Here is a 14,001-nt window from a genome sequence, read left to right on the forward strand (position 1 = left end):
TGGGCAACGGTGAGTCTCTGTCTCAAAAAAAAAAAAAAAAAAAAAAAAAGAAGAGAAAAAAGAAAAGAGGTTTTGGGAAGAACTATCACGTCTACCACATTCTATCTAATTGACAACTTATTTTTTTAAAACATACCCTTACCTTCTGAATCACAGCTAATTGAGCCAGGAATGGGTAGCACATTCAATCAAAATCTCTTTTCTGGCGATTTGCAATTTATTCATTTTATTCATATTCATTTTCTTTGGGTGACTGGATCTGAAACATGCAAACCCATGACCATTTGATGGGGCCTCCACTTGACCATATGCTGCCTTTTGAAAACTAGAAGAGATATCCTTTCTAGGACAACTCAGTCCTCGGGGTTCACTACATGGCTAGCAGAACTAGAAATGTATTTTAACTCCCTCAGCTGAATATCCTTGTGTAGTGAGCAACCCCTATACCCTTATGGGGTATCCTTGCCCTTTTATGCCATGTAAAATAAACAGTAGAGCATAGAAAGAAGTACAAATGAGAGATGGAGTCAGAATACTGCTAGCTTTTTGATATTTTTACGTTTCTAAATTCTAAATCTCTTTGAGACAAGGATTATTCCTGTCATTGCATTCTGTAAAATATACTTGAATCGTTATAATAAATTCTTCCTCTTCTTTCTGCCACTTGAAATCAAAGAATTGCAATTAGTTACATAAATACCAGCTTTAAAGTAATGTTTAGGAATCACTGGCAGATTCTGATAAGATTCTGGCAATAACCTATATTGAATTGATGTTTGAATACATCATAGTGCCTTCCTTTTACTTCTAGATTGATCTCTTGAAATCCTTTTAGATTCTGGGTCTCTTAAGGTTTCAGATTGATAAATCCTTCTTGAATAAGGTTTCAGATTGATAAATCCTTCTTGAATATAGTGAACAAAAAGGATTGTCTTCAAATGCATCCAGAATGAGTTTAATTTTCATTCACTTCCTATGTATAATGGCTTCCTCAGGCTGGACAATAAGCCATATTGTCATAAAATGCCTTTTTTTCCCCTTTGGAACAATTCGTAAACATAAAATTGGAGAGGTGGTACAAAAAGAAGGAATCAGAAACTTATATACAAACACATATTAATGACATAAAAAAACAAAGATGGAAACAGAGAGATAAACAAGAACCAAAGTGGAACCACTGAATATGTTATTACAATAAAACCTCTCTGAGCAGTAGCTTATAGCTTATCAAAATTTTTTGTTTTGTTCTGTTTTATTTTACTATCATGGTTGTGGGGGAAAGTCTTGTTTTCTTACACACTGTGACATCTTGGGCATTCACAGAACCATTTTCATATATTAGTTTCCTTCTAGCTAGAGGAATAGGGAGTCGGCACTTACTTTCTTTATTATTGTGTATGAGAGGTAAACTCACTTGAGCATGTAGTTCATTATAAACATCTTTTGTAATCATGTGTTTACAAGCATCAGTTTCACATAATACTTTCCAGAGGATGTTCCTGCCATTGTTTGCTGCATAGTAAGATATTTTCCTTCTTATAGTTACAATCACAGTTTGGATCTAAATAAATACTTCGCTGACATAGAAATTACCATTTCATGAATCTGAGATAAGAAATTTAGAGCAGATAAAAGTATCAATATTTTCTTGCTTTATACTTAATTTTATTCTAGATCAACAAAAATCCCTAAAGAGTAAACTTCCTAACTTCATTTTATTAATTTTCAATTATTTTAATATATAGTCACATATAAAACACATATTTTTATTTTCATTTAGTGATTCTCTAAAATATGCATCTTGGTAGCATCTTACATATTACATTCTCAGAATGAGCTTTGGGAATCCAAGAGACCTGGATCAAATGACAGAGCTCTCTGCCTTCTAGTAAGTGTGACATAATGGAAGCAAATATACCACTAATTGAATCTTGTTTGCTAAAACCTACAATAGATATAATAAGCTTTAGTTTTCTGAGTTGTTGAAGAGGTTAAAAGCGATATATAAAATGTTGTTGGAAAAAAACAGGTTCTTGTCACACCACCAGGAGAATTTTGGCACGTGGATGCATTGGAGGGTGAGTAGGGCAGGATTTATCGGGTGAAAAGGGCAGGATTTATCGGGTGAAAAGAGAAAAGGAAAAATAACACTCAGCGAAGTGAGAGTCCTGCTAGCAGGTTTCCCGCCTCACAGATTGAATCCCAGGTCACCACACAGGAACAGGAGAGGCCAGGCTCCTCCCCCTTGCAAATGGCGGGAACTTCCCAAGGCTCCACCCGGTCATCCCAGTGCGGAGGTGGGCATTATTCAGAAACAATCAGTCGGGAAGGCCCAGCTTCATCCACGACCAGCAGTCCGGCTTTTCAGCCTTCAGGCTGCTCTAGGCTTGAAGGTGGGGTTTCTCCGGGGACCCTTGGCTGTCTCCTGTATCTATCAGTAACATGGCTAATGATGTGTTTGGCACAGTATATGCTAAATAAGTAATAGTTATTATGGAAGGAATGCATACGTTGGGAAATTTATTTTAGGACCTAACTTCTTAAGTTGTTCTCATTTTTAATATAGAAGATGACTAATGGGAATCCTAGAAGACTGAAGCAGTGAGCTGGTAGGTAGGAAGGGGTGGCTCAATAGGTAAAACAGTCGGGAGACATGGCAGCCACTGAGTACCAAGATAATAAAAGTTCCCTTCATGATGATGGCATATTAGAGAGAAGGAATAAATCCTAATATACAGATGAAAGAGATATTTTTTAATACAGAATTTGTAGGTATTAAATCTATAGATACTTGTTGGAAATGAAGAATACAAGGGAAGAGCAGTCCAGCATTACTACTCCAAGGATTGAATTTGAATAAATAGGAAAATTGTACCGCAAACAGATACTGAAACTTTAGAAAGGATACACATTGGCAACAAACAGGAAGCGGGAAATAAGAATGAGCTACTCAGAACTACTGAGGCTAATTATCATGATGTGTGACTTATCTATATGGAGATAATGGCTAAGGGCTTTGGCAGTGTTATACATGCCAAAGCTGTGGGAAAGACCCAAGTTTAAGAAAAAAGGAAAGGAAGAAGAACAAGGTAACAAAATGAAAATGAAGGAACAATTCATAGCAGTAGAAAAACCAGGAGAACTGGATTTGAGAAAGTCCAAGGAAGACAGTTTCAAGAAAAGATGGTGTGATACACATGTGTTTGGTCTTTATCACCAGTTTCTGGCATTCAGCTTCTAAAACCCTTGGAATCTCAGGAGTTGTGTCTTTTGTATGCTAATGAGATGACTGGTGGCTGTGGTTCCCTAGATAGGATGGGTTCTGGTCACTAGAAAAACTAAAGCATGAATAGACTCCAGGGAGGGGAGAAGGAGCTAAAGATTGAGTTAATCAATAATGGCCTGATTTAATAAATCGTTCCTCCGTAATTGAAAACCTCTATAAAAAACTCTAAATGATGAGTTTTGGGGAACAGCCAGGTTGATTAACACTTAAATTTGGTCCACATGCTGGGAGGTAGCAGGCCCCCAGTTCCATGGAACAGAAGCTCTTGCATTGGGAACCCTTCTGGGCCTCTTCACCTGGCTGTTCATTGCATTCTTTGATAAAGACACGCTCCGTGATGATGGCATATAAGTGGGAAGGAATAAATCCCAATAGGAGTTGAAAGAGATACTTTTAGTACAGAATTATAGGATTTGGAAATTGCTAGAAATGAGACACAAGGAAACAACAGTCACACATCATTACTCCAAGGATTGAAAACTCCCATCTCCGATAATAAAATGGCAAACTGTTTTCCTGAGTTTCGTGAGTGGTTCTAACAAATTATCAAACCTGTGGAGGGGAATATGGGAACCCCTCCCCATAATTTATAGCCAGCTAGTTATAAATACATGTGCCAACCTGGGACTTGGGACAGAAGTCTGAAGTGGGGACAGTTTTGTGGAACTGAGCCTTTAACCTGCAGAGTCTGTGCTAACATTTGGTGATTTCATGTTGGAAATGAATTGAGTCAAAACAGTTCAGAGGTGGTAACTGGCTATGCAGATTTCTGCAGATTCACATGAGGTTGAGGCTTAACTCAATTGGCTGGATTTGGTCATTGGGAGTCCTTGGTCATAAGCAGGATCTGCAGAGTAGTAGAGGGATGGAAGCCAGACCGCACAGACTTAAACAGAGGGTGGTGATAGCTATTGACAGAACCCACATGAATGTTAATCCTTCCTTTACATTTCTGAGAATATTCACATTCTGACCTTGCCAGCCTGTTGGAAGAGCCTAGATTAAAGATCAGGAAGCAGATCTTGGAAATGGGATAAGGATTTGAGATGGGGCTTGGGGGTGGAGCCAGGAGAATGGCATTAAGAAAATGAGTTTTATTAGCTGGGTGTGGTGATGTATGCCTGTAGTCCCAGCTACTCAGGAGTACTGAGGCAGGAGAATTGCTTGAACCCAGGAGGCAGAGGTTGCAGTGAGCCAAGATTGTGCCACTGCACTCCAGCCTGGGTGACAGAGTAAGACTCTGTATTTAAAAAAAAGAAAAAGAAAAAGAAAAAGAAAAAAGAAAATAAGTTTGTCTCTAGTTGCTGGGATATGTAGTGAGGATTTAGGAGTTTATCGTTCCTTTCCCCCCCTTACAACTTAGTCCATATTTGCAGACCCTTACTTGGATTATCCTAATACAAAATAGAATACTAAGTTGGGGCATGGAGGTACCAGAATCAGGGAGAAGTAACAACGGAAGGTGATCCCTAAAAGCAAGAGAGGAAAGATGGGCTTAGCCAAACTTCTATAGCAGGACGTATTATAGTAACTACAGAAGTAGTGTGTTTAGAAAACAAGTCACCAATCTCTCTGGAAAAGCAGTACTGACTGACTGATATTATTTGACACTTAGGGACTAGGGTTGCTAATTAGCAAAGAAGGAAATTCAGCTGATTTTCCTCAGAAGACAAATTACTTCTATAGTCCATTTGCTCACTTCACACTGCTCTTCCCCTTAAAAATCAGCCAAACTTAAGTAGCTAAATATTTTCAGCATTGCCCATCTGAAAAGTATAGTATATCTATGAATATCTAGCTGTGGCATAGGAAATGAATAAAAATATGGAAGGTAATATACAGTGATTAAAAATACAAGCTTTGGGCTCAGCCTACGTGGGTTTGCTTCCTTACTCAATCATTTCCTTTGAACACACATGACTGTGCCCATTTTCTCATCTATAAAACGAGGGTAATAGACAACTATCTCAGAAAGTTCTGAGTCATATAGCAAACAGTCAACAAATGTTACCCGTTACTATTATCTTAGATATTCTTGATTATTAAACTTGAATTGACCCATGTTTTCAGTGAGAAATAAACATTTAGTACCCAAGTTTTCTCATTCATAAAATGAAAAATATTGTATATCTTACAAGATTACTGTGAAATTAGGCCATGCAAAGAAGTTATTCCTGGTCTCTATCCTATTTCCCCATCACCAAATCTCAATCACAGAGCTTACAAATTCCCACTTCTGATTCTGGAATCTACATTCTAATACACAAATATATGTAAATTCAAAAGTTAAATTTCTTTGTAGCACTCTTTGCTTTTATTGTACAAGTAAAATATATTCAATGAAGAAAAATTTTAAAATTCTGGGCCCAGTGCAGTAGTTCAGTCCTGCAATCCCAGCACTTTGAGAGGCTGAGGTAAGAGGATTGCTTGAGTCCAGGAGTTTGAGACCAGCCTAGGCAACACAGGGAGAAAAATACAGAAAACACAAAGCATAGCCAGGTCTGTTGCATTGCACACTTGTGGTCCCAGCTACTCAGGAGACTGAGGTAGGTAGATTGCTTGAGTACAGGTGATCGAGGCTGCAGTGAGCCATGATTGTACCACTCTGCATTCAGACCTGGGCAACAAAGACAGACTCTGTCTCAAAAAAAAAAATTCTAAAAAAAATTATTCATATTTCTACCTCCATAGGAAGTAATCATAATTAAAATTAGTTAGTTTTACTTAGAGAACTTAATATCTATCCATCATCTATCCATGTAAACAACCAAACACAAAACTGAGGTTAAAATATGTAAACTTTTTTTTTTTTTTTTTTTTTTTTTGAGACGGGGTCTCGCTCTGTCACCCAGGCTGGAGTGCAGTGGCCGGATCTCAGCTCACTGCAAGCTCCGCCTCCCGGGTTCACGCCATTCTCCTGCCTCAGCCTCCCAAGTAGCTGGGACTACAGGCGCCCGCCACCTCGCCCGGCTAGTTTTTTGTATTTTTTAGTAGAGACGGGGTTTCACCGGGTTCACCAGGATGGCCTCGATCTCCTGACCTTGTGATCCGCCCGTCTCGGCCTCCCAAATATATTAATAAAATTAAAGTAAACTTTTGAATAACTTTAATTTTATTAATATATTGTGACACTTTTCTCTCACAATACTTCCCTACAGCATAATGCGATGCAATAATAGCTCTATATATTTTATTGTATGGCTATCCCAGTGTTTGTGAACTTCCTGTGTTTACATTAACTCCTCAAAATATCTTTAAACAATCTGTTAATAAAGCGCTATGAACAGAATACCATCTTGACAGAATCCTAGTGCTTCAGAAGGAAACTAGAGGTGAGATATTTATAGCATTTAAAGTCTGGCCTCCAGTGGTTTAATGAAGTCTTTCTTGAAGGGGAATTGATTGAGAATTGGGCAAAGTTCATGATCTACTAGTTTAAAATTGGTGAAAACTGTGAACTCTTGATAACTAAACTGATAAGCAAGATACTCCCAGGTGGCAAGTTCCTCTCTAATCACTTGATGTGATGGAATTGTCTGAAACAAACAGTAATTCTTTGATTTGTAGTTTTATATTTCCTGAGCAGAATTTAAAAACAAAAAAAAACCCCAGTCATGCCAACATAAGTGCTCTACAGTTTTATCTGATTTGTATTAACACAGAAGTTATCAGTTGTCAATTTTTTTAAAAAAAAATTTACTATTAATTTTTCAAATATATTTTAAATATTCATTGATCTGTATTTTTACTACCACCACCTAAAGTCTAGCTATCACTTTTTCTTACCTTGTCTTTTGAAGTCACTGTTGATAGGGAAAATTCATTTTCCACCAGACAGTGATAATGAACGCTATAATACAGACATGTCACACCCATTCTTAAATCCTTTCAGTGTTTGCACAGTTCTTCATATAATTTTAAGTGCCCTATGAGATCCTATTCTGCCAATTCTATAGAATCATTTTACTTACTACACTCTTACCACATTAGACCCACTTGGGTTCCGTGAATTTGTCCTTCTTCATCTGCTAGAATGCTTTTCCCTGTACTTTCTCTTTCATTTAGTTATTATTAATAATATTATTATTAACTATTAACTATTATTAACTAAATAATAGGGTCCTTTGGATCTCATTTTGCTCATACATTCTCAGAAAAACCTTCTGTGCCTATTCCACCAAGACAAATAGTATACATTCTCATAGTTCCCCATATTCTTCCTTTATATTACTTAATTTTTTAATAAGTAATTGGTTTAATGCCTATTTGTCCCACTCAAAAATAAACACTATAAAAGTGGAGACACTATTTTTTCCACATTATATTCTCAGAGCACCTGGCCTAACACCCCCCCCCCCCAATTTATAGAATAAACGTTGCAAAATTAATTACACCAGTCTTCATATTTAAGCTGTAGGAGTCTTTCATTTTGTTTTCTATTACTATGCTGTTTGACAACCCACCATAATTACCTCCACCTTCAAAAACACCTTTTCACTCTTAAGTTGACAGCACTCTTTCCTTGTTAAACAAACCAAGCAGTTGTGAAAAAGAGGTGTTGTTCACATACAAGTTACTAATTGAGGCTCTTTTTTTTTTTTTTTTTTAACCACTGATAAATGAAATAGAAAAGCATTAAAAATGGGAGAGTTTAAAGATAAAGATGCATCACCTTTTTCAATGGTATTGTCATAACTTTCAGAACCTTTAAAAATCTGTTTTCCTCATTGAATGGAAATCATGTGTGGGGGCAGTGGGGGAAGAAGGCGGGGAAAATAGGAACGAGAATGTAGTGTTTCTTAAAAAAAATTTATTTAACTATAAAGAGAGTTGTTCTGGCTGGAGTTGGGCCATTCTACAATATAGCTAACTCTCAATTACCACACTAATGGACACAGGTACAATAGACAAAAATAAAATATGGCCTTAATGCAAATCACATGTTGTCGTTTAATCATAATTTTATTCTTAAGGTTTAAGTTATAATAAATATTTATATAGCACTCTTGATTTTAAAAATTTGTTTCTGTACTTTATTTTAGATAGGGGAGGCTAAATTACAGAAACAAATAGAATCCTCAACATTTGGTTCCTTAAAGAACAGGAAGTTTATTTCTTTGGTCAGAGCAAGGGTTCCATATTAGCAGCAGCTCTGTTGTATGAAGTCTTTCAGGGACCCAGGATGACACTGGTTCTGCAGTCTTCAATATGATACTTAAAAGATTGCCCTAGGAATTGCCATCCCAGTTATTCAGAGACTGAAGAACATTAGAGAACATGCATGGCAGGTTTTCATGAGCCAGGTCTGGAAGCGGCATATATCACTTCTGCTCCATTTCTTTGCCAAAAAGTTAATCTCAAAACAGGGAAATCTGGCATTCTAGCTATGTATTCAGCCCAAACCTTACTTGTGTAGCAGGATGGCACAGACCTTAGTGGTTAGGTTTAGCCTCATGCGTTAAGTCATTAGAAAAACAGATTTTTAAATCTTCTTTCTGCTTTTTGAAGGAATGAATCAACAAGTCTAAGCCAACTCTAGGAAACAAAAAAGCAGAGGAATAAGAACAGGGCCCTTGACGATGTAGGAAATGAATAAATAGCACCTGAATAATAATAAATTAGCACCAGTCGAGGTGGCTCACGTCTGTCACCCCAACACTTTGGGAGGCTCGGGACCGGTGGATCACCTGATGTCAGGAGTTCGAGACCAACCTGGCCAACGTGGTGAAACTCCATCTCTACTAAAAATACAAAAAGTAGCCGAGCATAGTGGTGGGCGCCTGTAATCCCAGCTACTTGGGAGGCTGAGGCAGGAGAATCACTTGAACCTGGGATGTGGAGGTTGTAGTGAACCAAGATCGTGCCATTTCACTCCAGGAGAGAGGGAGACTCTATCTTAATAATAATATAATAATAATAATAATAATAAATTGGCTGGACCGCTCATTATGTAAATGAGACGGAGTACTATAATTCTGTAGGTTTGGTGATAATAGATTACAAATATATTCTAAAGTCTATTTTGAGTATAGTTTGTATCAACTACCTGATATATAGCATATAGTGAATCCTTGGTATTGGCCCCTACATGATGAAGAAAGAATTTTTGACTTTTGACCAAAGTAATTTAAAGGCTAAGCCATTGGCTTTTAGAAAAAGTTAAGTTTTAAAAATCAAGAATGCTGAGAGAAATGCTGCCCTCCTCTAAAGCTACATGAATCAAGAGAATAGTATTGTTAAAGGAAGTGACAAAGTGATAAATTGAACATAATAAAGAGTAATTAAGCAATCCAATGTAAATGAATATATGATTTTTTTTTTTTAAGGTCTTTCAGGCCAGGCACAGTGGCTCATGCCTGTAACCTGTGCACTTTGGGAGGCCAAAGATTGCCTGAGCTCAGGAGTTTGAGACCAGCCTGGGCAACAGGGTGAAAACCTGTCTCTACCGAAAATACAAAAAGTTGGACATGGTGGTACATGCCTATAGTTCCAGCTCCTCGGGAGGCTGAGGCACAAGAACTGCTTGACCCCGGGAGGTGGAGGTTGCAGTGAGCTGAGATCGCACCACTGCACGCCACTGCCTAGGAAGCAGAGTGAGACTCTGTCTCTGGGAAAAAAAAAAGAAAAGAAAAGATCTTTCAAACAAGTGGGAAAAGATAAAGATGGACAGATGGACTATTCAGTTAATGCACTGGCAAAACTAGCTATCCATTTGAGGGGAAAAGAAAATGAAAGTAGATACCTGCCTGCCTCACACCATTCCAAAATTTTCGGACAGGTTAAAATACTAATCATAGTAAGTATAACAATATTGGAGGATCATGTAAGGTTTTTTAAACCATGATAGATTTTGGTCTTTATTTCAAGATCACTAGAGACATAACTGAAACATTTTAGCAAAGGAATGATGGGATCAAATTTATTTTCAAAAGATGTTTCTCTCAGTTGTGTGTAGGAGAGGGAAGAAAGCACAACTATTAATGCAGTTAGGAGGTTGTTTCCGCAAACTGGTTGAGAGAAGACAATAGTTTGATCTAGAATGCTGGTAATGAGAAATGGCCGGATAATTCTAGAAATGTTTAGGAGTTAGGGTATGTGTGGGTACAAAGAATGAATATGAAACTAAGCAGGGAGCAGACTTTGAAATGCCTGGTAGGGTGTACTAAAGACTTTTTGAACTTTTTCCTAAAGATATATGGGGAGCTAATAATGATATCTATACTGAGAAGAGACATGATAGATTTCTTTAGTATGAATTCCTCTGAATCCAAGTGAGAAATGATGGTGGCCTAAACTAAGGCATTTACAGTAGGAATGTTATGATGTATATAGACTTGTGATTGCTTGTGGGATGACCCTGAAATTTCACTGAGATATAGAGGAGGTGCAGATGTAGAAGGAAGACATGTTGATTTTAGACATGTTGAGTCAGAGGTGCAATGTCCAAGAGGAAGTTTCCTGTAGGGAGTGGGCAATACGAGTCTGAAGTTCAGAAAAAGATCTTTGCTACAGACAGATTGCAGGGTCATTAGCACTTTAGTATCCAGCTGATTCTGTTGGTGCTTCCCCTCTCCATTCTCTGGAATCCCAGTTCTGTGCCCATGCCCTAATTCTGTGACTTCTGCAGTCTTTTCCTGTAGTAGCTGTAATCTACCTGTGACTGTTTTCCTCAGTGGCATACTCTGGAGCCACTGGAGCTGTTCAGCCTGCCAGAAAGGATGGCCAGACCCTGACCCCAAGGGAGTTTATGTCTGTTTGTTTCCCTCTTCCATTGCTAGTGATCAATGAATGACTGGTGAAGGAATAGGAAAGCCCTTGCTTTCAGGGTAACAAAACTGGGTACAACATATACTCCAGAGCTCCCTGAAGATAAGGCTGATGCTGGGACTTTGCTTGAAGGGACATGCTGCTTTTTGTTTTTGCATTGTCTTTGTCCCATGTTCTCCACTTCTCTACTGACAAAGAGTCTCTCCTTGACCAACTTTTAGTTAGGCTTCTCGCAATCCTCTTTCCTACCCTCGACGTTTGAATTTCCATGTCAAATGTTTGCATCAGCCCAATTTTATTAAGAATTCTGCCAAGTTTGTTTATCCAGACTCTTCCAGCCTGCCTCCAGTAAGAATCTTGTTAGGTAGGTTTAGCCAGACTATCCCCTTACCTCAGTAGTTTCCTTTTAGTAATTTTCCATTCATCTACCTTCCTCCACCCCCACTCCTTAGATATAAATTCCCACTTTTTCCTTTTTTTTTTCTTTTTTTCTGCATTTGAAGTTGAGCCCTATCTCTCTCCCCTACCGCAAAACCCCCTTGTAGTGGTCACTGTACCTACTGTGATAGTTTGAATAAAATCTGTCTTACTATACTTCAGAAAGTGTCACTGAATGAGATTTTTTTTCTTTAACATTATCCTTGTCCCTGGAAACACTACCTCAATAAATTCCTTTTTCATACATTCTTGTCTTAGGGTCTACATCTGGAGAGTCAAATTTAAGACATATGATAATTAACACAGTGATAGTTATGAAGGCAGCCTAGGAAAGCTGTGTAAAATGAGAAAAAAAGGCAACCTAAGATGGAATCCTAGGTTGGAAGCACTACCACTTACCACAGAGGCAGAGAAAAAGGAGACCAGGAATGATACTGAAGAAAAGAGGCAGAAATGTTGTGGAATGGGTGAGGTGTTGTGAATAGAAAGTGTGGTATCAGACATGAAAACCAACACAGAGAATTTCAGGTCAAGACTATGAAATTATAGAGAGAAGTCAAGTTACTTCAGGATTAGAAAAAATCTACTAAATATTGCAACAAAGGGGCCTCGTTATACCCTATTAAAGATTGGGCATTTTTAATATTTGGAAAGACAGGACTGTTAATACCATAATATTCATTTTTTTAAAAAAAGGTATTTTTGAGCACCTGTTGTGGCAGAAACTCTGTGCTAGTGATGCAGTAGGGGGACTGAATGATAGTCCCTGCCAGGAAGGGTCTGACAGTCTAATTACAGTCCAGTGTAATAAGGGTTTGCAACAGTTGAAAGTCAGTGAAAATCATTACAGGTACACAGAAGAGTCAAAATCTGTTAATTTATTTTCTTTATTAATGACTCTATAACCTTTTATATAATTATTGTGAATTCTACATCTTATTTAATGTACCTTCCTACGGCAATTATTTTAGCAGAGTGTCAGGGATACATGTATGTTCATGGAGGATCAAGCATGCTGACCAATGTACTTGGAAGTAATGCAAAAGAGACATTTCTTCATTGTATGGATATCACTTATTTTCTTATTTATTTGCACATTTATTTTTATTCTTAGGAAGAAAATTCTTTCAGCACATGATGAAACAAAGAAAATCTCTTCTGTTGTTAGCTTTGCATTTATGAATAATTTATTTCTTACCCGCAAATTCATCTTGCACTAATGGATCGTCTGGTAAACGGATTATCTGATCATCAGTAGACTATCTGTCTGGCTCTATATGGTTTAGTTATCATAGTTTGGAAAGGCAGCAACTTGCTGTTGCTTTTTTCCCCTAGCCTCCAAATCTGCAGTGAAGAGTGGCTTCAACACAGCACCTGCTAAAATTTTCACAGGAATCTGCTTTTTACTGATGGACTCTGTACTTTGGGGAGCTATAGAGATAACATTATCTCTTTGTTGTTTGTTATCTTATAACTTTGTAGCAAGGGAAATCAATGAATTATCTGTTAATATCTGCCTCTGTTAACGTAAGCATTAAAAACTTGTACTTTCTCAGTGAAACTACTGAAGTATTGGATTTTTTAAAATTCCGAGTTGCCAAAGAGGAAAGAGGGAGAATACTCAGTCATTTTATATCCGCAATCCTCTACCCTGCTTCTTGCTTGTAAATCCCCACCTGGCCTTTTAAGAGTTGGAATAGAGGGTGCGCCCAAGATGGCCGAATAGGAACAGCTCCAGCCTCCAGCTCCCAGCCTGAGTGACACAGAGGCAGGTGATTTCTGCATTTCCAACTGAGGAACGCAGCTTATCGCCAGCAACAGAACAAAGCTGAGCGGAGAATGACTTTGATGAGTTGAGAGAAGAAGGCTTCAGTTGATCAAACTTCTCAGAGCCAAAGGAGGAACTACATAACCAGCGCAAAGAAACTAAAAACCTTGAAAAAAGAATGGATGAATGGATAACTAGAATAATCAATGCAGAGAAGACCTTAAAAGAACTGATAGAGATGAAAACCATAACATGAGAACTACGTGACAAATGCATAAGCTTCAGTAACCAACTCGATCAACTGGAAGAAAGAGTATCAGTGATTGAAGAGCAAATGAACGAAATGAAGTGAGAAGAGAGGTATAGAGAAAAAAAAGTAAAAAGAAATGAACAAAGCCTCCAAGAAATATGGGATTATGAGAAAAGACCAAATCTACATCTGATTGATGTGCCTGAAAGTGACGGGCAAAATGGAACCAAGTTGGAAAACACTCTGCAGGATATCATCCAGGAGAACTTCCCCAACCTAGTAAGGTAGGCCAACATTCAAATTCAGGAAATACAGAGAAAGCCACAAAGATACTCCTCGAGAAGAGCAACTCCAAGACACATAATTGTCAGATTCACCAAAGTTGAAATGAAAGAAAAAATGTTAAGGGGAGCCAGAGAGAAAAGTTGGGTTACCCACAAAGAGAAGCCCATCAGACTAACAGCAGATCTCTCGGCAGAAACTCTACAAGCC

Source organism: Papio anubis, chromosome 3 (assembly GCF_008728515.1).
Source record: "Papio anubis isolate 15944 chromosome 3, Panubis1.0, whole genome shotgun sequence".
Taxonomy (NCBI): Eukaryota; Metazoa; Chordata; class Mammalia; order Primates; family Cercopithecidae; genus Papio; species Papio anubis.